Raw genomic sequence first — 25859 nt, 5'->3', positions numbered from 1 at the left:
ATGTACTGTGTGAAATGATGATGAAATTTATTTTCATTCTCAGGACGTGAGTGTTGCTGGCAAGAAAAGCATTTATTGCCCAATCCTGGCTGCCCTTGAGATGGTGACGGTGAGTCATTTTAATTGCTCTCATCTATGTAGTGAATGTACCACTCATGTTATTGAGTTGGAAATTCCAAAATTTGCATTCAATAACTGAGGAAGAAGTGATATATTCCCAAATCAAGATGTTATGTCTCTTGGAGAGTAACTTGGATGTGGTGATATTCCCACTGACCTGCTGCCCTGTCGTATTTCTAAATAGTCGATATTGTTGGTTTAGCAGATGCTGCTATAAATACCTTTAGGCATTGCTTCAGTGAGCTTTGTGTGTAACATATTCTGCAGCCACAATATCCCAGTGGTGAATGATTTACACCACTGGATCAGAATAAGAATCAGGTTTAATATCACTGGCATATGCCATGAAATTTGTTGTCTTGCGGCAGCAGTACATTGCAATACTAAATAAAAAGCACTATAAATCACAATAAGAAATATAAAGTTAAATTAAGTAAGTCATCCAGAAAGAGAGGGGGAAATAGTCAGGTAGTGTGTTTAGGTTCATTGACCATTCAGAAAACTGTTCCTAAAAATGCTGAGTGTGTGTATTCAGGGCCCTGTACCTCCTCCTTCATGGTAGCAATGAGAAGCGGGCATGTCCTGGGTGATGGGGATCCTAAATGATGGATGCTGACTTTTTGAGTCATCAGCTTTGAAGATGTCCTCGATACTGGGGAAGCGAGTGCTCATAATAGGGTTGGGTGAGTTTGCAACTTTCTGCAGCTTTTTCCAATCCTATGCGAAGGCCCCTCCATACCGGAGAGCAATGCAACCAGTTAGAATGCTCTCTGTGGTACATCCGTAGAAATTTGCTGGAGTCTTTGGTGACATAGCAAATCTCCTCGAACTCCTAATGAAAAATAGCCTCTGTTATGACTTCTTTGTAATTGCATCAGTATGTTGGGCTCAGGATAGACATTCAGAGATATTGACAGCCAGGAACTTGAAGCTGCTCACCCTTTCCACTGCCTATCATTCAATGAGGACTGGAGTGTGTTCTCTCAACTTCTCCTTCCTGAAGTCCACAATCAATTCCTTGGTCTTACTGACATTGCGTGCAAGGTTGTTGCTGTGACACCATTTAACCAGCTGATCTATCACACTCCTGTATCCCTCCTTGTCACCATTTGAAATTCTGCAAACAATTGTTGAATCATTGGCAAATTAATAGATGGTGTTTGAGCTGTGTCTAGCCACACAGTCATGGGTGAGGAGTGAGCATAGCAGTGGGCTAAGCACACACTCTGGAAGTGCGCCTGTGCAGATTGTCAGTGAGGAGGAGATGTTATTTCTGATCTGCACTGACTGTGGTTTCCCAGTGAAGAAGTCAAGGTTCCAGATGCAGAGGGAGGTACAGAGGCCCAGGCTTTGGAGCCTGTTTAGTATTGAGGATATGATTGTGTTTTAATTAGTAAACAGCAGCCTGACATAGGTATTGCAACTTTCCAGGTGATCCAAGGCTAAGTGGAGAGCCAGTGAGATTGCATCCACTGTAGACCTATTGTGGCGATAGGCCAGTCACAGTGGATCAATGTCCTTGCTTGGACAGGAGTTGATTCTGGCCATGACCAGGCTCTCAGACACTTTATCACAGTCGATGTGAGTGCAACCGGGCAGTGGTTTTTGAGGCAGTTCACGCTGCTCTTCTTGGAAACTGCTATGATTGTTGCCCTTTCTGCAGCAGGTGGGAACCTTCAACTGCAGCGGTGAGAGATTGAAGATGCCCTTGAATACCCCTGCCAGTTGGTTGGCAAGGGCTTTAAATTCCGTATCAGGTACATGACCAGGGCCTGAGGCCTTGCAAAGGTTCACCCTCTTGAAAGATGTTCAGACGTCGGCCCGAAGACAGAGATCACAAGGTCACCCGATACTGTATAGTTTTATTCTCCCTTCCAAAAGTGCATATAAAAGATGTTGAGCTCACCTGGGAGCTCATCTGGCATCACAAGCATTCATGATATTAGGTTTTGTCTTGTAGGAAGCAACTCGTACTTGAGCTGACATGCATTCGATTCCAACACTGACTACAACTGGAATTTTTTTTCTCTCCTCTTAAAAAGTCTTTTGTCGGTCACACTGGACTTCTTGTACAGCTCTGGTTTACTAATCTTGAATGCTGCAGATCTAGCCCTCAGCTGACTGTGAATCTCTTGGTTTATGGTTTGGGTATGTCCGGTATTTTCGCAAGGCACACACTCATCCACGCAGATTTTGATGAAGTCGGTAACGACTGTGGCATATTCATTCAGATTCGAAAGTGAATCCTGGAATATTGTCCAGTCCACCGATTCAAAGCAGTCCTGTGCGCACTCCTCTGCCTCACTTGACCATACCTTTGTGGTCCTCACCACTGGTACTGTGGTCCTCGGTCTCTGTCTGTGTGCTGGAAGCAGGAGTACAGCCAGCTGATCGGACTGTCCAAAGAGTGTGTGGGGAATGGCAAGATGGGGGAAGCATTCTTGATGGAGGTGAAACAGTGGTCAAGTGTATTGACTCTGCTGGTTCTGCAGGTGATATGCTGGTGGTAGTTGTTCAAGTTGGCTTGATATCATGGTATTGTCGCTGGATATCATATAAAAATCATGAGATAAGGAGACTGGTCAAATGTCTGAGTGACAGGAATGACTGGAAAATGGTCATTTTTGAGGGACATTCTGAGGAAAAAGTAATTTTCAACTGTGTAATTCCATGCCAGAGAGGTGTTGTACAAGTGAATTTTCAGGCCCTAATACCTTAATAGTAAAATCATGGCTTTTAATTGCTGAAATTAGCTGTCATCACAACGTGCCATAAAACAGGGTTCCTTTTGAACCTCGGGAAGACAACAGCTATTCTATCGCTTATTTAGTCCAGAACAGCTGGACAATAACATTGGAATGTAACAGATTAAGATGCGTCTAATGAAAAGGTACTTCCATTTCCTTAAAAATGCAGTAACATCCCTGTCAGTTTTGAAGTTGTACATTTAGATTTAGGAGGATAACAAATACTTCACATTACCTTTGCAAGTTGAACATTAAGATAAATTTTCAAATATACAGACAAAGCAATATGAGCAGTAATAGCTCTGGAGATATTACATCTTTTTTTATCTACCTGGTAATTTCATGGCATGAAAGAGCTTGGAATAGAATGCCTGCTTCTACAGTCTGGTATCAGCCTGAAGCATCCTAATACAGTCCCCCCCCACCACTTGTAAGGAGTTTGTATGTCCTCCCCGTGACCGTGTGGGTTTCCTCCCACAATCCAAAGACATATCGGTTGGTCATTGTAAGTTATCCTGTGATTAGGGTGGGATTAAATCATGAGATCGCTGGGCGGCATGGCTCAAAGGGCTTGAAAGGCCTACTCCATGTTGTATCGGACCAAGAAGGCAGCGGGAGAGCACCTAAGCATTTCCAGCAGATTTTGAGTTTTTGGGGGAAGAGAGAGGCCAGACTGCACAGGTGCATGACATCAGCCAGTTGAGCGCAAATAGTTTAAAAAGAAGGCAGCCGTATCCAGCGGGCAGCGTTGGGAGCGGGCAGTGGAGAGTGAGAGGCAGCAGAGTGAAAGGGCTTTGGCTCAACGGGCTTCGGCAGTAACGGGACGAGGCGAGGCAGTTGTTGATTGCAAAACGAAGTAGTATGTGTGTGAGGCCAGTTTTCTGTGGTCGGTGTCAGATGTGGGAGGTCCTGGAGTCTCCTGGCATCCTGGACGGCCACATCTGCACCCGGTCCATCGAGATGCAACTCTTAAGGGACCATGTTAGGGAACTGGAGATGCAGCTTGATGACCTTCGTTTGATCAGGGAGAGTGAGGAGGTGATAGAGAGGAGCTACAGGCAGGTGGTCACTCCAGGGCCATGGGGGATAGAGAAATGGGTCACAGTCAGGAGAGGGAAGGTGAAGAGTCAGGTACTAGAGAGAACCCCTGTGGCAGTACTCCTTGACAATAAGTACTCCTGTTTGAGTACTGTTGGGGTTGACAGCCTACCTGGGGGAAGCGACAGTGGCCGTGCCTCTGGCACAGAGTCTGGCCCTGTGGCTCAGAAGGGTAGGGAAACGAAGAGGAGGACAGTAGTGATAGGGGACTCTATAGTCAGGGGGTCAGACAGGCGATTCTGTGGATGCAGGACAGAAACTCGGACGGTAGTTTGCCTCCCAGGTGCCAGGGTCTGGGATGTTTCTGATCATGTCCAAGATATCCTGCGGTGGAAGGGAGAACAGCTAGAGGTCGTGGTACATATTGGTACCAATGACATAGGTAGGAAAAGGGAAGAGGTCCTGAAAGAAGACTACAGGGAGTTAAGAAGGAAGTTGAAAAGCAGGACCTCAAAGGTAGTAATCTCGGGATTACTGCCTGTGCCACGTGACAGTGAGAATGGGAATAGAATGAGGTGGAGGATAAATTTGTGGCTGAGGGAATGGAGCAGGGGGCAGGGATTCAGATTTCTGGATCATTGGGACCTCTTTTGGGACGGGTGTGACCTGTACAAAAAGGACGGGTTGCATGTGAATCCCCGGGTGACCAATATCCTGGCGGGCAGGTTTGATAGAGCTGTTGGGAGGGTTTAAACTAGTTTGGTAGGGGGCTGGGAATCAGAATGTGAGTGCAGGGATTAAGGTAGAAGGACAAGGGCATGATGCTAAGAGTTCTGAGTTGATGAGGAAGGACAGACAGGGGACGAAACATAATTGTAGCCAGTTAAAGGGGTTGAAATGTGTCTATTTCAAGGCTAGGAGTATTAGGAACAAGGAGGATGAACTTGGAGCATGGATTAGTATGTGGAACTATGATGTTGTAGCTGTTACTGAAACTTGGTTGGAGGAAGGGCAGGATTGGATGATGCAGGTCCTGGGGTTCAGGTGTTTTAAAAGGAATAGGATGGGAGGTAGAAAAGGGAGGGGGAGTGGCATTGCTGGTCAGGGATAGTATCACGGCTGTAGAAAGGAAGGACGCTGCAGAGGGAGTGTTCACTGAGTCGGTCTGGGTGGAAGTCAGAAATAGGAAGGGATCAATCACTGTGCTGGGAGTAGTCTATAGGCCCCCAAATAGCCCTCGGGACACCAAGGAGCAGATAAGTAGGCAGATTTTAGAATGGTGCAGGAAATACAGGGTAGTAGTTATGGGTGATTTCAACTTCCCTCATATTGACTGGCACCTCCTGAGTGCAAGAGGGATAGATGGGGCTGAATTTGTCAGGCGTGTTCAAGAAGGATTCCTGATACAGCATGTGGACCGGCCGACGAGAGGAGAGGTTATACTGGATCTAGTTCTGGGTAATGAGCCTGGTCAGGTGACAGACCTCTTGGTGGGGCAGCATTTTGGTGAGAGTGACCACAACTCCCTTAGCTTCAGCATAACTATGGAAAGGGATAAAATCAGACAAAATGGTAAAGTGCTTAACTGGGTGTTACGAACCCCGTAACTGGGTCACTTACCAGCAAAGATAGAGAGGTCCGTTGAAGTCTGATGGTACTATTTTTAACGGTATTTATTGATAAAAATACACAAAAATAATATCAATGCAAACATACAGATAATATACGTCGTCAATACTAAATCTAAAAGTGCGGGTATAATAATAATCAATAAGAAATAGCTCTATTGTTGTCTAGGGGATAATGTATTGTCCGATGGAAATATAAAAGTCACTTTAGTTCATTCAAGCTGCAGCTTTTGGTTGGAGAGAAAGACGGAGGTTTAACTTGTCCATTCCATTTATGATGTCAATCCTTCGAGAGTCGTTGGGGGCTGATTTCCCCTTTGTTGTTAGCTAAAGTTGTGCTTCCGTGGTAAAGGCCCACCAATTCCGAGGCAAATGGAGAAGGACGCACGTGGGCTTTTCCACCGGCTTTCGCTATTACGCTGTTACAGGAGTTCTAGCATTTCTTCTGGTGCGTCTGAGGGGCTGTTCCCCAGTCCCTCTTTTATCCTGACTCACAGGGTCTCAGATGTCAATCAGGGTGGAATGATGCCATCCCCCCAACCAGCCCACGTTGCCTGAGGGCTTTCCGTGAAGTACAGTACTCAATACACAATTCCGTCTCCAAAAGACAATGACCTGTTCCGTGGCTTTGTATCGCTGGGGCCAGGACATTTCAAACATCTCTCTCTCATTTCCTAGGTCTCCTGCCCTGACTTAATAGCGATCTTGCGATTCTCAAAAAGGAGGGGGGGGGGAGCACAGGCGTAACACCCCCTTTCTTCAACGTGTTTTTTACCATCAGAAAAAAATGAAGTAATACAGAGTCTTACAGGATTTTAGAATCTAACACAATACAAAAGGTTTTTTTTCTCTACAGAGTAATACAGTTATACATTCAATTCAGTATCTAGATGGTTACCGATTACATTGTCACTTCCTTTAATATCTTAACATTTTGTACCTTACTAAAGTCTGGTAGTATTAGACTCCAATTTAATAACCACCTATTTGTAGGTCTTATTTTTCTTTAGCAAACAAAAACTAAAGAGTTGTGATCTTAGCTTACGGGTATACTGCAAAAGTTCATGCAAATACTAATCTTTATGTTGCTTTCAAACTTAGCAGGCAGGCTTCCATGGGGGTTGTCTTTTATTATTCACATGCTTTGTCGAAATCCCTTAAAACCGGCTTCAGTTATTTAAAAATGGCGTCCCCATTAACCCTCGCCTCTTTTCTGGTTAATTCCCACGTGGGGAGCTTGTGCACCCTGACGAAATAGGCTTTCATCCACTCCTTCCATAGGAGTTATTTTATCAACAATGTGTCCCAAACTTAGACCATCTTCTGAATTTCCACCCAATTCTTTAAGTTTACGCAAGTTGCTAGTTTTCTCTTCAGGACCCTTCAGGCTATTAGTTTTCAGTTCAAACTCTTTGTTCAAACAGCATTTCAAATTCTGCCTTTTCACACCACACTCTGGAATAACAATAGCGTGTGGGGCCCCGTTACCTTCCAACTCAACCTGTAATTGATTCACAGGCTTTCTGGTACCAAGCCATTGTCTCTGTAGCCTGGTTGCTGCCTTTGATATCAGTCCAGCCTTTAAATTTTCTTCATTCAATTTGGGAACTACATATTTCCCTTTTCCTTCAATAATAATATTAATCTCCCCACTAACTTCTAACACACCTTCAAGCACAAACACCTGGGAACTCTCACTTCCCACTATTACCAAGGTTAACCTTTTCTTCACTGAACCAAGTCCATCTGACCCACAAGGACTGCATTCCTTTCCAACTGAATCAAATACCTCAGACTTTTTCTGAGCTCCATTGCTAGGTTCAGTACCACGTGCATCCACATCTTGGACATACTCAAATGGGACATTTGCCTCTTCCAGGCTTTCAATACCCGTACCCGGTCCAAATTCTAAATTCCCCTGATTCTCCCAGCTACTCTCTGGGCAACTCCCTTCCAGAGTAAACTCAACCCCGCGGGCTGAAACAACCTCATTTGCCAACCCAGCAGACTTCTTTAAGGTAATGGCATCCTTTTCATCTAGGACTGCCCTCATTTCATTATCGGGAACACCTTTAGAATTTTCGACTTCTTCAAACAGTTCTGCCAAACCAGACAGATCATCCATGTCCAACCCTGCACCTTTTAACAGCTCTATCTGTTTCTCATCTTTATTTTGTGCCTCTAGAACTTTTCTCCTCGCTAAGGGAAGGTCTACCCCCTCTCCCCTACTCTCTTTCACTTTCCTATTCTCCGTTTTCCCACCCTCCTGGTACAGGGTCAGTAAAAACGTCTCGGCCAAATCGATACTGGCCTGATTTAAACCGCTCTCTGTCTCAGCTGCCTTTCTCGACATGCTGCGAGTGATCGTGCATGCGGGATAGATCTTGGAATCTAGGGGCAGAGCCTCAACACTCACAGGCTGTCTCGTCAGCGTCATTGCTGCCCAAACCTTACCACCGGCTAAATCGTTACCCAGAAGGACGTCCGCACCAGTTCTCGGGAATTCTGATTGCACCCCCATTTCAACTGGTCCAGAGACTAGCTCACAATTCATAATGACCCTATGCAAGGGCACCATTTCCGTCCCTTTTCCTATTCCTTTCACAGCTACCATTCCCGTCTTGCGACCAAACTCTAGTACCTTACTGCTGATCAATGATAGTTCAGCCCCCGTGTCTCTCCAGATCCGTACTGGAACTGGTGTGTTTCCCTCCCTCACAGACACGGTTCCGTTTGACAGACAAGTCTCAGACCCTCCTCATACTCTGTCTACCCGGGGCTCTCTTGTCAATTTACTGATTACCACAGCACATCCGATAGGGACCGCTGCTTTCCCTTTTCCTGTCTCCTTTCTCGGAGCAAAGCACCTCGATGCAATATGTCCCCCCTTTCCACAATTAAAACAGGTCACGCCTAGAAATCTCTGGCCGTCTTGCCTTTCCCCCTCAATCTTACCACTAGCTCCCGGCGGGACCTCTGCCTCAGCTGGTGGGCTTTCTCGATCGTTCCCATGGTCTCTCTGGGAACTTTTATTCGAGGCAAACTTTGTCTTGTGGGTTAGGGCATATTCATCTGTGAACCTAGCAAATTCAGAGATGGACTTATTTGGCTTCTCATTCAAATACATCCGGATATCCTCCAAAACACAACCTTTAAATTCCTCAATCAGAATTAACTCCCTGAGATGCCAAAAATTCTCTTCCACTATCTCTGCTGTGCACCAACGGTCCAAGAGCACACCCTACTCATAGGCAAACTCGGTATACGTCTGATTCCACCCCTTTTTTAAATTTCTGAACTTTTGTCTATACGCTTCAGGTACTAATTCATAACTCTGGAGAATGGCCGCTTTCACTTTGTCATAACTCTCTGCCTCTTCCTCCTCCATGGACAACGCCGCATATGCCCGCTGTGCCTTCCCTTTTAACACACTTTGTAACAGCGCCACCCACTGATCTCTGGGCCACTTCTGATTCACTGCCACCTTCTCAAAAAGCAAGAAATAAGTATCAACATCCGTCTCCTCAAACGGAGGTACTAACCTCAACTCCCGACTAACATTAAACTGCTCCTCTCGGTCTGACCCTTGATCTCTTTGCTCTTGCCTTAACTTCTCCATCTCCAAGGCATGTTTCCTCTGTTTCTCTGCCTCCTCATACTCTCTCTTCTTCTCAGCTCTTTCCTTTTCTTTCTCAGCTCTCTCTCTCTCTCCTTCTCAGCTGCTTCCAGCTGTTTTAACTGAATTTCATGCTCCCTTTGTTTCTCAGCCCTGTCCTGCTCCCTTTTCACCTCTAACGCCTTTAGCTGGAGCTCGTGCTCCCGTTTCACCTCTAACTCCTTTCGCTGGAGCACATGCTCCCTTTGTTTGTCGGCCCTTTCTTTCTCTCTCTCTTTCTCTTTCTCGGCTCTTTCTCTCTCTCTCTCGGCTCTTTCTTTCTCTTTCTCGGCTCTTTCCTTCTCCTTCTCAGCTGCTTCCAGCTGCTTTAACTTAATTGCATGTTCCAACCTTAATTGCTCCAACTCTAACTGAGCCGTCCCACTAGCTGGTACCTTTTCAGGGATATTTTCCAATACCTCAGCTGCAAACACATTCTTCCCAATATAATACTGAGTTATTGCCCTTCGCACCTCCCGCTTTTTCATTGACAACCTCACCTCTGCGAGGTTTAACCCCTTCGCCAAATTTATCAAGTCTGATTTGGTGGCCGCCTCTAGCACCTCCAGAGTCGGGTTTTCTATAAATTCATCCACGTCCATCTTTGCTGGTTTCCCGTCTGGCTACCCGTATAACCAGATCCAGGTTTGGACTTACAAGCCCGATTCACTAGCCCTCCAATTTGGTATCAAATCTCGAGATGAGAACCCCAACTGTTACGTACCCCGTAACTGGGTCACTTACCAGCAAAGATAGAGAGGTCCGTTGAAGTCTGATGGTACTATTTTTAATGGTATTTATTGATAAAAATACACAAAAATAATATCAATGCAAACATACATATAATATACGTCGTCAATACTAAATCTAAAAGCGCGGGTATAATAATAATCAATAAGAAATAGCTCTATCGTTGTCTAGGGGATAATGTATTGTCCGATGGAAATATAAAAGTCACTTTAGTTCATTCAAGCTGCAGCTTTTGGTTGGAGAGAAAGACGGAGGTTTAACTTGCCCATTCCATTTATGATGTCAATCCTTCGAGAGTCGTTGGGGGCTGATTTCCCCTTTGTTGTTAGCTAAAGCCATGCTTCCGTGGTAAAGGCCCACCAATTCCGAGGCAAATGGAAAAGGACGCACGTGGGCTTTTCCACCGGCTTTCGCTATTACGCTCATACAGGATTTCAAGCGTTTCTTCTGGTGCGTCTGAGGGGCTGTTCCCCAGTCCCTCTTTTATCCTGACTCACAGGGTCTCAGATGTCAATCAGGGTGGAATGATGCCATCCCCCCAACCAGCGCACGTTGCCTGAGGGCTTTCCATGAAGTACAGTACTCAATACACAATTCCGTCTCTAAAAGACAATGACCTGTTCCGTGGCTTTGTATCGCTGGGGCCAGGACATTTCAAACGTCTCTCTCTCATTTCCTAGGTCTCCTGCCCTGACTTAATAGCGATCTTGCGATTCTCAAAAAGGAGGGGGCCACGGGCGTAACACTGGGGAAGGGCTAACTTTGAAGGGATGAGGCAGGAACTAGCAAGAGTAAATTGGAAACAGATGTTCAAAGGAGAAAGCACAGAAGTAATGTGGGAGAAGTTTAGGGACCACTTGAGCTGGGTTCAGGATAGGTTTGTCCCACTGAGGCAAGGTAAAAATGGCAGGGAAAGGGAACTGTGGCTGATGAAGCACGTGAGGCAACTCGTCAAGAGGAAAAAGGAAGCATATGTTAGATATAAGAAGCAGGAAGTAGGAGGGGCTCATGAGAAATATAAGGTAGCCAGGAAGGAGCTAAGAAAAGGACTTAGGAGAGCTCGAAGGGGGCATGAGAAGGCCTTGGCATGTAGGATTAAGGAGAACCCCAAGGTGTTCTATGCATATGTGAAGAACAGGAGGATGACGAGAACAAAGGTGGGACCGCTAAAGGATAAAGAGGGCAACATGTGCCTGGAGGCAGAGGAGGTTGGGGAGGCCCTAAATGAATACTTTACTTAAGTATTCACAAGTGAAAAGCATCTTGATCAGGGTGAGGTCTAAATAGAGCAGGCCTGTGTGCTGGACAATGTGGAGATTACGGAAGAAGAAGTGCTGGATCTTCATAAAATCATCAAGATTGATTAATCCGTCAGGCCGGATATGATACACCCCAGGTTGTTGTGGGAATTGAGAGAAGAGATCGCAGGAGCATTAGCTATGATCTTTGAACCCTCTTTGGCTACAGGGGAAGTGCCGGAGGACGGGAGAATGGCAAATGTAGTTCCCTTGTTTAAAAAAGGCAATAGGGAGAAACCTGGGAACTACAGACCGGTGAGTCTTACGTCGGTGGTCTGCAAACTACTGGAAAGGATTCTTAAGGATAGAATCTACGAGCATTTGGAGAAGTATAGTCTACTCATGGATAGTCAACATGGTTTTGTGAAGGGAAGATCATGTCTCATGAGCCTGATTGAGTTTTTTGAAGAGGTAACAAAAGAAATTGATGAGGGTAGGGCAGTGGATGTGGTCTACATGGACCTTAGCAAAGCATTTGACAAGGTCCCTCATGAGAGACTCATGACTCATCCAGAAAGTCATGAGGCATGGGATAAGTGGAACCTTGGCTGTTTGGATAAAAAATTGGTCTAAAGAACGAAAGCAGAGGGTAATTGTGGAAGGAAAGTATTCTGCCTGGAGGTCAGTGACTAGTGGAGTGCCACAGGGATCTGTCCTAGAACCCCTGCTATTTGTGATTTTTATAAATGACCTGGATGTAGAGGCGGAAGGATGGGTAAGTAAGTTTGCGGATGACACCAAGATTGGAGGAGTTGTGGATGGAGCTGTAGGTGGTCAAAGGTTACAAGAAGATATTGACAGCCTGCAGAGCTGGGCAGAAAAATGGCAGATGGATTTCAATCTGGATAAGTGTGAGGTGATGCATTTTGGAAGGACAAACCAGAAGACTGAGTACAGGATTAATGGTCAGTTACTTAAGAGTGTGGATGAACAAAGGGACCTTGGGGTTCAAATCCATACATCCCTCAAGGTCACTGCACAGGTTGATAGGGTAGTTAAGAAGACCTATGGGATGCTAGGCTTCATTAACAGGGGGATTGAGGTCAAGAGTACAGAAGTCATGTTGCAAATCTACAAATCTCTGGTGAGACCGCACTTAGAGTATTGTGTTCAATTCTGGTCACCTCATTCTAGGAAGGATGTGAAAGCTATGGAGAGGGTGCAGAGATTTACCAGGATGTTGCCTGGTTTGGAGAACAAGTCATATGAAGCAAAATTAGTAGAGCTGGGACTTTTTTCTTTGGAGCGTAGAAGAATGAGAGGGGACTTGATAGAGGTCTACAAGATTATGAGAGGCATAGATAGGGTGAATAGTCAGTACCTGTTTCCTAGGGCACCAATAGCAAACACCAGAGGGCATATGTACAAAATTAAGGGAGGGAAGTTTAGGGGAGACATCAGGGGTAAGTTTTTTTTTACACAGAGGGTTGTGAGTGCCTGGAATGACTTGCCAGGGATGGTGGTGGAGGCTAAAACATTAGGGGTATTTAAGAACCTCTTGGACAGGCACATGGATGAAAGAAAAATAGAGGGTTATGGGGTAGTGTGGGTTTAGTACTTTTTTTTAAGGATTATATGGGTCGGCACAACATGGAGGGCTGAAGGGCCTGTACTGTGCTGTAGTGTTCTATGGTTCTATCTCAACAAATAAAAGATAAATAGATGAATGTAACTTTGGTTGAGGATATTGTTTTGTTTACCCTGCTAATGGATTTGGAGGAATTTGTGGCAGAAGCATTGTTGGGATCTCTCCTGTGCCATGTGGAGTATTCTGTAGGTGGTCCATACCTCTGATGAAGAACTTGCTGCCTGAATTGCCCTAATTTTGAAGTTCTAATGTTCAAGTATATTTCTCCTCAGATGGCCAATCGCTGTGGCACTATACTGAAGGCAAAGGTAGATTTGATCATTGATATTCGCCCGCATTGAAAGGTGGCTTTCCCAAAAGCCGTTCACATTTTCCGGTCTTTTGACGTTGACTTGAGGGTTGTAAAGTAGGGGCAGTTTGGTTGAGGATCTTAGTTTTGCATGTTTTGGGTGTAAAATTGACTCACACATATTTTTCAAAGCAGAGTTGATAATGTCTTTGATCTTGGCCTCCAAGCATATGCCATTGCCATCTATGTACCGTAATTCAGTAATGTTAGACAGGAAGGTGGAGGAATTGATGCCGTCTGTTCATGAGCTTGGATTTGGAACGAAAACTGCACTGACCGAAGGATTTCCCATTGGTCCTATAATTAAGTTCCAATCCAGTGGAAAGTTTATTGCAGATCAGACAAGGCACTGCAACAACAAAGAGAAATAAAATGTTGGAGCAATCAAACTGCCTAGCTTGGCATCAGTTGCATAGAGGATGTTGAGGAGCTCTTACAGAAGCCACTTGATATGGTTCCATGCTAACCAACACGAGAGAATAGAAACTGCATGGTTTCATAATTATTATGAAATGAGAGTTCGAACCCAGGGATCACAGGCATGTTCTCTGATTGATGGGATGGGGCAACTGTGTTCATTAGGAATCTACAATAGAACCTGAGCTATTCACGATATATTTGATGATAAAGGCTCAGAGATTTGCATATCCAAGCTGCACTGTAAATACCATAGACAACATAAATAGGTCCTTAAATAAGATTTGAGGAGATTTCGTATGTTACCAAAAATCAAGCAAGTGTCTATAAATGTACCATGGGTGAGCATTTTGACTGATTGCTGTTGTGTCTGTGCACAAATATGTATCAATTAAATAAAAGGATGCATGTGGGAGATGGCTTTAACTGGTGTGTTCACATTGCAGCACAAAAGAGAGAGAGAACAATGCACATGTGTAGACAACAGCATATGCATAGACAATAGATCAATATGTAGTGCTAAGGGGGGGAGGTCCTTGCTCTAAAAGAAATAGATCCATCTACACCCTATCCTCGTTATATGTGGGGGATACATTCCTAGCAGTTGACGCATAATAAGAAAATGCATAATGTGAATAATTATTTAAATGGAGAAAATAGGGATGCGTTCCAGAGGGCTTCCTGAATATGTTTTATCTGTAATTTATTCACATTTTCATACCAATACGACTCAAAAGCAGTACCACAAGGCAACATTCGTATTATATTTCATCAATTTAAGGTAACATTCAATGTAATAAATCATAGAAAGTTAACATAGTAGGGTGTACAGTACTCAGCAACAGTGGCAGTGTCAGACGGGGGGCGATGAAGGAGAACCCAAGTGCAGGACACTGGCACGGCGACTCAGTTGGGGAAGCTGGCGTAGACTTGAACATAGAGCAGGAAACCAGAGGGATCTTGACAAGGAGACGGGATTCACAGGGACTCTCTAGAAACTAGAGCGGAACTTAGAACTAACGGTTTTAATCAGAACAGGGAACGAAGTATCACACGAGAATTGACCAACGAACTGGCAACCTGTGATAGAGTCGTCCTTGTATTTATTTCCCAGTCTCTGATGAAAGCCAGGTATATGATTATAGGGTAACTAGCAGCAATTGACTGAAATTGGGGCATGATCAGGGAGAAAGAAGTGTTAAAGGGGAACGGCCAACCGGAACCATAACAGGCAGGTGTGTTCGCTCTGGGAGATGAGTGGTTGTTGTAGTGTCGGGCAGCTTTACATGGATAAGGTGGATGGTTGTGGTTGTCAGGATCATATCAAGCACAGCAAGGGGTGAAGGAAGACTCACAGAACTCTTAGAACTGCCGGCAGCAGGAGATGACACCGGTTTGAAGAAAGTGGTGAGGGTTGTTTGCTTGGCAACATTTTGTTTTTCAGCATAAATTTGCTCGTAGGGAGGAAGAATTGATGGCAGGGAGCGACTGAAATGCTGACTCCGTTCTAAACTTGGGTCCATGGTCATCGCCATTTGTGCCAAGTGTTCCGACTTCCACCATTCCCTCACCGTTGGTAAACTCCTGGGATTTTCAAAATCCTCTGTTGTTTATAGCATCTGAGAGATAGTTCGCTGTAAAAAAAAATGCCTTGAATGTGGATCACACCTTGGTTGAGTGGTTGAATCAGCGATGTTGTGTTAGGCGGCAGGAAACACACTGTTATGTTAGGGTGAATGCTGTCCAGATGTTTAGGATGGGCTGGTGCATTGTCAAGCAACAAAAGAACTTTAAAGGTAAGATTCTGTTCCCGGCAGTAGCGTCCCAGAGCTGTGTTACCTTCAGCTGATGCTGCGCTGTTTATAATTTCCAACTTTTTTCAAGTGTTAAAGCGGTTCTCTGCCGCTTGACTGATGGCCCAGGACATGAAATTGGACACTTAGGAGGCATAATTAACTACTTCAACCACAAAATCACTGCACCATAGGTAAAACCAACAAAAGTTTAAGAGTGCAAGATCGCACATCCACACCTTGCCAAAACCAATGCGAGACTGGCGGAGTGAGACTGTGAGGCGTGTGCATGTGACTTGTATTGGTGGGAAAGCAGTGCTGCTCGCATAACTGTGAGTTTTGGACGCATATAAGGAGACATTGGTAGAAACAGGTTCCTCACATAACTGTGAATCCGCTTTGTCTGAAGATGCATATAACGAAGATAGGGTGTATTATACTTCCTCCCCCTTTAGATTAATTCAACGTAAAGCCGTATATGTACAAAACATTCAATTGCCCGTTCATAAATCCATATTTCAAATAAACATGTTTTCACAATAACAGTCCATAACTAACTTCACAGTTCTAACGGTTCAGTCTTTTGAATGGCACTCTGTTTCTTTCAGGAAGGTGCCTCTGGACCTGTGGAGTGGCAACAGGTTTGGCAGGTGTCTTGTCAATGATAACGTTCTCATCGCACCTCTGGATCAGTGGAGTGGCATCGCGTTTGGTCAGTATCTTGTCAGTGTCTTCTCAGTTTCTGGTGTCACGTTGCTGTCAATGACATCTTCACTGAGAGGTAAGTCCAGTGACAGTAATGAGTCCATTTTATTGGATGCAATCCAACTCAGGTGTGTTCTTGGGTTGAGTATCCACTATCTGGTCCACATGACATCAACATGTTTGATCTCCAACATCAACTGTGTACACCAGTGGTCCAGTTCTTGTAGCTATCCTGCCAGAAGTCTACTTGTCTTCTCAGTAATCATGAGCTAGGTCTTCCTGTCCAATCTTGAAGCTCCTCGCTGCTTCACTTGCCAGAAGGCTGAACTGTTTATTCTGCACTTCCATCCAGGAGGTCTGTACGAGATCTCAGAAATTCTGCTCATGAACAGCATTGCAGGTGTTTGATTTGTCGATGCATGAACAGAGTTCTGATACACAAAAAGGAAGTTGTTCACCTTGTGCTGAAGAGAAATGTCCTCCTTGTCCATCGCTTTAATAGATTTCTTGAAGGTTTGGATAGACCTTTCAGCTAACCCATTCGTTGCTGGGTGGTGAGGAGCTGACTTGAAATATCTGTTGCCATTTTTCTTCATGAACAGTCAGAATTCTTCTGATGTGTATTGTGGTCCGTTGTCACTCACAATTTGTTCTGGTAAGCCATTTCTGGCAAAGATAGTCCTGAGAGTGGAGACCGTCTTTGCTGAGGTGGTTGCCTTCATTGGTATAACCTCTGGCCACTTTGAATGAGCATCCACAGCAATCAGAAACATGGAGTCCAGGAATGGCCCAGCAGAATCAATATGGACTCTTTGCCATGGTAAAGATGGCCACTCCCACGGTGTGACAGCACCCATCAGTGTGCATTTTGAACTTTTTGGCATCCCGAACAGCTTTCAGCCAAATCTTCAGTCTGTTTATCTATTCCCAGCCACCACACATAGCTCTGGGTGAGAATCTTCATCTTGATTGTACCAGGTGTTTTTCATGCAGATTTTCTAACACTCTGGTGCACAGTTCAGAGGAAACCACAACACGAGATCCACACATCAGCATTCTTTGACATACTGACAGTTGGTCTTGTTTCGCTGAAAACTCTGGAAGCATAGGGTTACTATGAACTGGCCATCCTTGCATGGTGATTTCATAGACTTTTGACAATGTTGGGTCATTCCTTGTTTCACTTTGTATTTTGCAATTTGTTCCCGCCAATGCAGTATGGAACACTTCTGCTGGGTCACAGAATGAAGACTTCTCTTCTTCAGTTGCCAACAGTCGAAGACATGACAAGCCATCAACATTGCTGGATTGTTTGGTATCTTTGAACTCTATGTCATAAAGGTGAGCTCTTCGGAATAGTGCCAACATTGTAACCAGGTGGCAGACATTATTGGAATTCCTTTCCTGGGATTGAAAATGGACACTAGGGACTGGTGATCTGTCACTGGTGTAAACTTCTGTCTGTAGAGGTAGTGGTGAAACTTCCTTATTCCCCATTCGAGACTAAGGGCCTCTTGATTGATTTGTGCTTAGTTCTATTCTGCGCTTGTCAGTGATCTTGAAGCAAACACAATCGTGAGTTCAGATCCATCTTTCACAGTGTGTAACAAAATGGCTCCAATGTCTTAAGGGGATGCACTGCATTCCTGTCTGATGGGCAGGGATGGGTCATAATGGGTGAGCAGTTCATCAGATGTTATTAGTTTTTTTGTTTCTGGGAATGATTTTTCACATCTTTCTGACTATTCCCACTTTGCTCCTGTCTGTAACAGTGTACTCAATGGATGCAGTATTGTAGCAATGTTTGGTAGAAAGCAGTGGTTGTAGATTACAAGGCCCAAGTATGACCTGAGTTAGGGCACATTATCCAGTTTGGGTGTCTGTAGCACTGCTTCAGTCTCCTCTTGTAACTTACATGAGCCATGCTTGTCAAAGACATGCCCACAAAATGAGATTTCATTCTTGGAAAAACTCACATTGCTCTCTCTTTGCATGCTTTACCAAGGTTCTTGAGGTGCCCTCATCATTCTTGCCAGTCACAACGATGTCAACAAGGTAACACTGTGTTGTTGGGATACCTTAGAACACTTGGTCCATTGCTCTTTGCCAAATTTGCTGGAGCTGATGTGATGTCAAAGATGAGACAATTATACTAGAATAGTCCCTTGTGAGTGTTGATTGAGAGGAACTTCCTGCTTGCCTCCTCAATCTCCATCTGCAGATAGGCTTGTGACATGCCCATCTTTGGAAAGCTCTCTCCACCTGCCAAAGATGCAAAAATGCCTTCTATTCATTTCTGGGGATACAGCACTGGGTTGATGCTCACCTTGAAATCCCTACGTATGCGAATGGCTCTGGCCTTCCCTTTCTTGGTCACTGGGACAATGGGCATGGCCCAATCGCTCTGCTCAACGTTGAAGAAAATTCCAGATGCCTCCAAGCTCTGCAGTTCAACATCCACTTTAGGACATAATGTGTCGTGTCGATAAACACTGGACGTGCTTTATAGAATCTTGGTGTTGCTTTTTCATTCAGTTCAATTCTGGCCTTCATGCCTTTGAGTTTATCGAACCCTTTTCAAACACTCTCTCATTAGTATTAAGCAGCTGTGCCAGTTTCTGGTTAGTGCTACCTTTTGGGCTGCCGTCGCCTGTTGATGTCGCACTGAGAGCTTTGACTGAGTGCCAGTCTAGTTGGATTTTTCTCAAACACTTACACCCGAAAAGTGCTGACCCTCCATTTCTCAATGCATAGAGCTCTAACTGCTGTGTTTGGCCTCCATGTGTCACAGTTATTTTCAGTTTGTGTTAGGGAGACACTTTTCACCTGTGTAAGTTTTAGCATCACAGAGGTCTTCTCTAATAGTATCTTCGAAAACAGTCTGTTGTCGTCAGCCTCTGGAATTACGGACAAAGCTGACCTTGTATACAGCTCCATTTTCAGCTTTATACCAGTCACATCTGTCGTGATCCTGATGATTTTGAGATCTGCTTCAGTTATACTATGCAGTTCAGGCATGACAGTTCATATTTGGCAGACTTTATGTTGTCTGATTCTGTTTTATAATCAGTAACTTTATATATCTGCATAGTCTTGTGTTTGAGACTTCACTCAGTTGTGCTTTTTTCTGCCTTGTACATTTGCTTTATGCGACCTTGTCTGTGATACTTCCTGCAGACTTTTTCTTTGAACCAATAGTCATTTGCATCATGGGAAGATTTGCCACATCGATACCATCCTTGGCTTTTTGTACCACTCAGGAATAATTTGTGCATTTCACATTCTAACCTCCTTTTCTGTAGCGCTGTTGCATCCTTTGCTGCAGTTTCTAACAATATTGCAATGGTTAATACCCATCCTAAGGTTTGGTCTCTTTCGGGCAGTAGCCTCTTTTGTGTGCTTTGACTGTGCATGCCACATACAAGTCTGTCTCTTAATGCATCAGAAAGTCCACCTCCAAAGTCACACTACTGGGAAAGTTTGCGCAGTTCTGCGAAGTATTCAGTAATGCTTTCATTGTTTGACTGGTTCCTTTGTAAAATCTAAATCTCTCAGCTATTACCAGTGGTTTAGGGCTCAAGTAATTTTGTAAGATGGTAACAATTTTGTTGAATGTCAGGTACAAAAACTTGAAGTCTTACACTCAATATTTTAGGAAATGCTGTCAGATATCAGAATGGCCCACGAACCCATGAACACTACCTCATTATTCTCCTTTTGTACTGTTTATTTATTTATCTTCACTGTAACATAATTATTTTTATGTTTTGCACTGTACCACTGCCAAGAAAAAACAAAAGATTTTGCAACATATATCAGAGATAATAAACCTGATTCTGATTCTGTCAGGAATGGGGAGGTGATATTCTACAGCATTGGAAACACATGTTACTATTTACATAATTACTGGAATTTCTGAATTGGGAGTTTAAAAACTGAGATTGGTATTAAATTGGAAAGTTTAGTTAATACATAGGAAAACTAACAAAATTTGAAAACATTTGCTGAAGGGACAACTAAAAGGAGCATTTTCAATTTTGGGAAGTATAAGGTGTTAAATTTAAGTGAAAATAAGTATGAATGTGAGATTTAGTTTTGAAGAGTACTGGAGTACCATGTGCAGTTCTGGTCTCCATACTTGAGGAAGGATATACTGGCTTTGGAGACGGTGCAGAGGAGGTTCACTAGGTTGATTCCAGAGATGAAGGGGTTAACCTATTAGGAGCGATTGAGTCGCCTGGGACTATACTCTCTGGAATTCAGAAGAATGAGAGGAGATCTTATAGAAGCATACAACACTTTGAAAGGGATAGGTAAGATAGAAGCAGGAAAACTGGTAGGTGAGACTAGAGCTAGGGGACATTGCCTCAAGGTTCAGGGGAGAAGATTTAGGACAGAGATGAGGAGAAACTGTTTTTCCCAGAGATTGGTGAATCTGTGGAATTCTCAGCCCAGGGAAGCAGTGGACGCTTCTTCACTAAATATATTTAAGATACAGTTAGATAGATTTTTACATAGTAGGGGAACTAAGAGTTATGGGGAAAAGGCAGGTAGATGGAACTGAGTTTACGGACAGATCAGCCATGATCTTATTGAATGGCGGGGCAGGCTCGATGGGCCTGATGGCCTACTCCTGCTCCTATTTCTTATGCTCTTATGTAAGAGGCTGGTGGAGCAAATATAATAAAATCAAAATTGCTGGAGGTAGTTAGCAAGTCAGGCAACAGTAGTGGATCGAAAAAGAGTTCTTGTTTTAGATCAATCACTTTTCATTGATAATATTTCAAAACTAGTTTTGTAATTCTGGCATTTGATATACTTCGCCTTGTCTTGGTTGCTAATTTGATAGCAGTGTGGACTCACCTGTTTTAAAATAATCATTGCCTCTGTTGAAAAGCAAGAACTATGTTTAGAATCTTCATGTTCCTCATGCACCCAATAAAAGGCTTTTTTGCTAATCAAACCCACTCTTTCTAACAATTTGAGTCCAACAGCTATCACATAATCATTTGAGATATACAAATATTCAGGGGAAATTACTTTAACAGATCCCAGCCACCCCAGCACATCTCTTCCATCTTCTGACTTTCAGCACTGGTTTTGTGAGCATATTTATATTTGGGCTCTCTGTACAGATTTGAATGAGTACCCAGGCTCCTGCCAAGGTGTTTTGTTTAACTGCTGCAATAACTGCCCAGTGAAACTTCAGTGAATCACTTAAGTTGCAATGATGACCAATAGCATTGTTTGAATAAGCAGAGCATCAGTGAGCAGGAGGCAAATATAAGCTCCTGATAGAAGAATCTGACAACAGAATTATTACTCCTACCAAACAAATAGGGATGAACAACAGTAGTTTTATTCTTGGCAAACAGATTCCTGAAAAATAATCTATAATATACTTCCATTTTTTGCACTTTAGGAATCATGGACAGAAAAATCTCAAAATGTGTACACCATTATGTAATTTGGTTTGTTTTTCGTAACGTGATTGTAATTTACTTAAATGTTGCTTCTCAAATTTACATTGGTGATAGAAACAATAGGAGGCGATGCTCTAATCTCAGTCAGTGCATATGGTATCAGCCTAAAAATCTGAGGCTCCAAGCCCTTGTATTCTGTGATCTATGTAATGATCTGAACTGGAAGTGCCTGCAGCATTTAAGTTTGTTGGCCTGCTGTGTAGTAGACTCCGCAAGGTCTGGATTTTATGTAGATTAGGTGGACATTGCCCTGGCAACTCCCAGGAAATTGTCTCAACTTTTGTGGCTGTTGAACATTTCTTTCTGGTGTGATGATGATGGCATCCATCTGTCTCGGAGGACAATGGAGCATGCGCAGTGGTTCAGTCTGTTGAAGAGCTGCAACACCTGCTTTGGTTGCACAGTCCAATTTTGGAGCAGCAGGTCTTGCTGCAGTTGTTGTGCCAGCCCGTGGACGTGCTGATGGTGGTGCTTCCCTTAGCTGCCTGTTTTCTCTTTCTCTCTCTCTCCCCCTCTCTCCCCCCTCCCCCCACTTCCCACTGCTCTTCTATCTTCTGCTCGCTCCTCTTTACACCTGCCTTGATGGTCTGTCTCCAGCTGCTGAGGTCAGCTACTACGACTTCCCAGGTTGTTTGGCCAATGTCCCCTGCTTTCATATCACACTTACAGATATCTCTATAATGCAGGGCTGGTCTTCCAGACTGCCTGGTGCCGGCGGCAAGCTCCCCGTACAATATGTCTTTGGGGTCCTCCATGCGGCTGACGTGATCAAGCGACATTGAGTGAGGAGGGTGAGCATGCATGCGACGCAGGCTTGTTCTAGAATGTCCTTGCTTGGAACGCGATCCTTCCATGTGATGCCCAGGATTCCTCTGAGGCAGCGAAGGTGGAATGTGTTTAGGCTGCGGTCTAGGTGAGAGTAGCTCGTCCATGTTTCACTGCCCTGCAGGAGTGCGTTGAGCCTGGGAGACCTTCATCTTGGTATTCTTGGTCAGCATGGAAGTCTCCCAGACTTTTGTTGCCTGGTGAGATATTGTTGTTGATGTTCTGCTGATCTGCTTGTTGTGTTTGACGTTGAGGGAGAGGTTGCTTGAGACAGTGGAGCCGAGGCAGGTGTGCTCATCCACCATGTTGCAGGTGTAGTTGGCTATGCAGATGTTTGGTAACTTGTTGACATCTTGCTACATGACAGTTGTCTTCTTGAGGCTGATAGTCAAACCAAGGTCTCTGCAGGCAAGTGCGAAGCAGTTGATGAGTCTATGGAGGGCTTCCTCTGAGTCTGAGATCAGGGCGGCAGCGTCTGCAAACAGCAACTCCCTTCTCAGAACCAGCTGCACCTTGGTCTTTGCTCTTGGACGTGCAAGGTTGAACAGCCTGCCGTCACTTCTGGTGTGGAGGCGTACACTGTCTTCTGATGAACTGAAGGCATGGGACGGCAGCAGGGAGAGGAGCGTAGGTGCCAATATGCAGCCCTGCTTCACACGGCTCCTAATTCGGAGGGAGTCGAGGATGAGCCATCAAACTGGACAGTGCCTTGCATGTTTTTGTGGAAAGATATGATCATCTTGAGGAGCTTGTGGGGACATCCAATCTTTTGGAGCAGTGTGAAGAAGTCCTTTCTGCTTTCTGCTTTCAGGTCGAAGGCCTTTGTCAGGCCGATGAAGGCAATGTACATTGTCTCTGCTCTTGGCATTTCTTTTGGAGCTGGTGTACTGAGAAGATCATGTCAATTGTTAACTGTCCCATTTAGAACCCGCACTGTGATTCTGGGTATACGTAAGCAGTCAGTACTTGCAGCCTGTTGTGTACCACATGAGCAAAAATCTTGCTGATGATGCTGAGAACTGAGATGCCTTGGTCATTACTGCAGTCACTACGGTCACCTTGGTTCTAATAGATGGTGACAAGGATAGAGTTGCACATGTCCAGAGGTTCTGACCACACTGGCAGAGAAGCTCATGCATCTGGTGTAGCAAAGCAGACGTCTTACCAGCCTTTATGATGTCAAGTGGCATACCGTCTTTTCCAGGAACCTTAACTCTTCCGTGGCAATTGATTACTTTACTGAGTTCGTCAACAGACAGCAACTGGTCAAGTTCTTCCATGACAGGCAGACTCAGGATGCTTTCGAGTGTGACATCTGTGACGACATTCTCTCTTGGGTACAGTCCTGGTAGTGTTCGGCTCATCTTTCCATCTGTTTTCCACGCACAATGATGACATTGCCAGTGGAGGATTTGAGTGGAGTGGTCTTTGAGTCGGTTGGTCCGAGGGCCTTCCTTATGCCCTCGTACATGCTGCAGATGTTGCTGGAGTCAGCGGAGCATTGGATGCTCAGACAGAGGTTCAGCCAGTGGTCATCGGCACAGAGATGAGCGAAACTCTGGGCATCACCCCCGGCTTTCTTGAGAGCAATGAGAGACTTCTCGGAAGGGTCCTTCTTGTGCTGGATGAGGGCTCGTCATTTTGCTTCTATGACAGGCTCTAGATCTGCGATTCCAGCTTAGAACCAGTCTGGGTTTTGCCTGCCAAAGGTAGTCATGGTTGTGCCGTGGACAATGTCACGGAGGTGACTCTCTGTCTGTTCGATGCTCCCTGCAGGGTGGTTCTGGAGAGCTTGCTGGATGGTGTTGGCGAAGCGTGTGCAGAGATTGGGGAGAGAGGTTCTGGCGATGTTGATGCGTGAATAGTGGATTTGTCTGGGCTGGTGATGCACTTTACTGCTGACAAGGGAGAGGTTGGTGAACAGTCAGCACTGTGGTAGCTGCGAGTGTTGAAGGTACAGTTTAGTGATCATCTTCTTGTGATGACAAGGTCCAGCTGGTGCCAATGATGAGATCTAGGGTGCCACCAGGACTCTCAATGGTGTGGTTTGGTTGAGAAAAATGTGTTGGTTATGCAGTGGTCACAGTAGGAGTAAAGCTCTTGTTGCCTCCATCTGTTTTTGCTGAGCTTGCCAATTACAAAATGTCCAGTGCAGCTAGGCTAGGAGTCGTGGTCAGATCCCACTCGGGCATTGAAGTCTCTGAGTAGGTACAGGTGGCCTTTTGATGATGGAATCAAGGTCTTTTTAGAACTGGTCCTTCATTTCCGCAGTGGCACAGAGGGCTGGTGCATAGATGCTCAGACCGTTCACTGTGCCGGAGGAAGTGGCAAGGTGGAGAGACAGAATGTGCTCTGTGCCTCTGGATGGGGGTTCCTGTGAGGAAAGCACTGCAAGTCCAGTGCAATGCCGCCATGGTCCATCTGGTTTCTTGCCCTGCCTGGAGAAGGCGTTGTCCTGTTCTCTGAGGCTGCAGTCTGAGAGGAGCCTGGTCTCCAGCACTGCAGCAATGTCACTGACCTCACGGTCGATGATGGCCGTCTTCCTGTTGTTCTTGACATGTCATTGGAGAGGCCAGGCCACATGGTCCTGATGTTCCAACTTGCCAATCGTAGGATTGGAAATATGTTATTTTTTCTTCTTGGCTGTTCTTTGCCTGGTGCAAGGTTGGCAGTCTGCTTGCCAAGTTGATCCTCTGAGCTCCAAGCACCCGTTGAAACAGGCGGACCGTGGTGAATCAGCACCTTAATAGCCAGGGGCTGCCCAGCTTGAGGTGGGTGGTAGCTGACCAGTGGGACACAAAGATCCCTACTACCATCGCAGACAGCCTATAATGCCCGTTACTTATGCCAATCGGTGAGGGTTTATCAGTCATAACTGCTGCCTCCCGTGTTGGTTCTGTTGCTGAGAACAGTGGCACAGGAGGGACCTCTCCAGGGTACAGAAGGCATAGAGATCTTGGGATGCCAGTTGTCTAGATCCCCCCTCTTGGCCTCACCAGTGTAGTCCAAAGGAAAGTGAAGCAATGTGTTGGCACCCACCTTGGCTGTGGGAGCAGCCGAAAGGATGGTGAGTGAGGTTTTGCCACCTTAGGGGCTCCACTCCAGATTTTCTGTCTGGGTTTATTCCCGTAGCCTTCATCTCTCACAAGGCTGCCCACAAAGCAGTGGGGCTATTTACCCATAGCTGGGGAACTGGCTCAGGAGCACCAGGGCGTCTACACACTGGTGGGCTTGTGTGCTCCATGTGCAGGGGCCAAACTTCCTCTGTCCTCTGTAGCTCAGCCCAAGTCTGAAGGGTACAGTGTTCAGTTTCCGTATGCCACCAACGAAGAGGCACTATATGAGGCTTGCTGTTGAGAGACTATGTACTGGCACGGAGAGACTTATGCAGTCAGCTCTCCTTTTTGTGAGGCTGCTAGCCAGCGGTGGAAGCTGGAAGTGAGAGCGACAAGCACTACCCACT

General features: G+C 45.1%; 1 long non-coding RNA gene across 1 annotated transcript in view; it reads left to right on the top strand.

The window, feature by feature from the left end:
* Positions 1-25859, top strand: part of LOC140730007 (uncharacterized) — a 100104-nt gene that overhangs the window by 81 nt on the left and 74164 nt on the right. The window contains exon 2 of the long non-coding RNA XR_012099474.1: positions 44-109. This is a non-coding gene — a long non-coding RNA (uncharacterized lncRNA). The remainder of the gene's footprint in view (positions 1-43; positions 110-25859) is intronic.

Source organism: Hemitrygon akajei, chromosome 7, assembly GCF_048418815.1.
Source record: "Hemitrygon akajei chromosome 7, sHemAka1.3, whole genome shotgun sequence".
Taxonomy (NCBI): Eukaryota; Metazoa; Chordata; class Chondrichthyes; order Myliobatiformes; family Dasyatidae; genus Hemitrygon; species Hemitrygon akajei.
Note: the sequence above shows the minus strand (reverse complement) of the source record. Positions and strands in the feature narration are given on the sequence as shown.